This window comes from Carlito syrichta, unplaced genomic scaffold, assembly GCF_000164805.1.
Source record: "Carlito syrichta isolate Samal-C Ts95f unplaced genomic scaffold, Tarsius_syrichta-2.0.1 Scaffold306510, whole genome shotgun sequence".
Lineage (NCBI taxonomy): Eukaryota > Metazoa > Chordata > Mammalia > Primates > Tarsiidae > Carlito > Carlito syrichta.
Genome location: NW_007250606.1, coordinates 606915 through 608904, shown reverse-complemented (window position 1 = coordinate 608904; position 1990 = coordinate 606915). Strand labels below are relative to the sequence as shown.

General features: G+C 63.7%; 1 protein-coding gene and 1 pseudogene across 1 annotated transcript in view; both read right to left on the bottom strand.

The window, feature by feature from the left end:
* Window positions 1–1990, bottom strand: part of PRTG (protogenin) — a 127189-nt gene that overhangs the window by 40981 nt on the left and 84218 nt on the right. The gene's annotated exons all lie outside the window — the stretch shown is intronic.
* LOC103265392 overlaps window positions 899–1990 on the bottom strand; it is a 6055-nt pseudogene continuing 4963 nt past the window's right edge.

Below are 1990 nucleotides of genomic sequence, written 5' to 3'. Positions count from 1 at the left end.
ATTTCGCTGCCCAGGCGGGTCTCGAACCCCGCGGGGTCAGGCAATCCACTCACCTCAGCCTCCCAAAGGCGCGGGATTACAGGCTGAGCCACCGAGATCGGCTATTTTTTCTTTTTTGAGGTGGGTAAGAAGGGGTTGCAATCTGATATTTTCATGCAGATTTTTGATTGTTTTAATGTATTATATATAAAACCATAGAGACCATGCATCCCTCCCCAAACTCTTTCCCCTCCCCGGGGTGACTCCCCAGGAGTAGGTGGACAGAGAGACAAATATGGGAGGGACAGACATGGGAGGAGGAGGTAGAGAGAAGGGAAGCCCAGGAACCTGGGGAAGGGGAATTGGATAAAAGGGTTGGGACTGTCTCCCTCACAGGCCCCATCAAAGTTATGACACAAAAACATAGAATCCCTGTTTCCATGCCCTTCTCCCCTCACCGTGCAAACATGGCTTTGCAAAGAGGTGCCCAGAGCTCTGTGGAACTCTTACAATGGCTGACAATGGGGTCTAGGACCCTAAAGAATCTGTGTTCCCCTTCCCTGCCTACCCCAACCTTCCCAGAATCTGTGCCCCTCCCCACAACACCTGGTTTTGTAGCCTAGGGGCCCTGGCCTTCCCCCAGTTATCTTCCCCCAACCCAATCCCTACTGCCCTGCCTGGACTTGAGAGGTCCGGACCTTTGGTCCTTGCCCCCTGTCTACCCAGACCTCTGGACCCTCACTTCTGGCCCTTGTGGAGATCCAGACATTCAACACCCCCACCCCTGCCCAAACATCTGAGGTGTCAGTGGTGGGGGGAGAAGCCCACTGTCCCAGACTCCGGTCATTGTCTTTGCTGGTTCCTAGTAGCTGGCAGTGGAGGAACCCCAGCCCAGGCCCAGGCCCGGGTGGGGGTGGGGTCAGAGGAAAAATTCTTTTCTCTTGTCTCCTTCGCTGCCATTGAGGAAGGCTTCTCCCTGCTCATCCAAGCCACTGTTTCGTGGGTTGGATGAGGAACTTCTCCGTCACACAGAGTACCAGACCATGCCCACTCGCACACACAGGCTCAGCAACACCAGCAGCCCCAGGAGGCTGCCCTCGGTGGCGTCAGGAACCGACGTCTGAGCCTCTCCTACCGCACCGGGGACTTCGGCCACGAGGACACAGCGCGCCCTCGCGTGGCCGTGCTTGCTCGATGCCTCGCAAGTGCGGGCGCCATTACCCGCCGACGCCAGGCGCGGCAGCGTGAGCCGCTCCCCCCCGGCCCCGCCCGCTCCGGCCAAGAGTCGTTCCCGCGGTTCCGGCGGACCTGGTTTGGCCTGGGGTTCCCGTGACAGCACGCTTCGACGGCCGCGTGTCCCCCTCCCTCCCCACAGCTCGCGAGGCGTGGATCCGGGCCGTGGGGCAGTGCTGTGCGTCCAGCGCGAACCGCGCCCGCCGGCTGCGGCCTGAGGGCCGCGCCCGGTTCCGCGCGCCGCAGGTGACCGGACCGCCGCGGTCCCCCCGAAACGGCCCTGTGCTCGCTACGCTCCAGACCGTGCCGTTTTCCTGGTCGCTGCTCGCTCCTTCCAGCTCCTCGCGGTCCGGGTCCCAGCGCGGGGTGGTGGCCGGGCGGGACCGCGGAACCCGGGAGCTGAGCTCCACCGCGCCGCCCTCCACCGCCTGCGCCCGGACCTTCGCCACGGGCTCCCCCGGGGCCGCCGGTACAGTGAGCGCGGCAGGCCGGGGGCGGGTGTCCTCTGTGGACAGCTGGCAGAAGTAGCCGTCCTCGTCCTCCAGGCGGGCATCCGAGAGCCGGATGCGCACTTGGCGGGGAGAACTGCTCAAGCTGGAAGCGCTCGTCCTTCAGGGCGCGGGTGCCGTTGAAGAAAAGGGTCTGCCGGGCGGGGTTCCGGGTGACCACCGTGGACCTGTCCTGTTGGTGCAGACGGCCGCTGATCTCAGTCTCTGTCTGTACTTCCTGCCCCTGGCCCCACCGCGGCTGCCCACAGCAGCGGCGGCGGCGGCGGCGG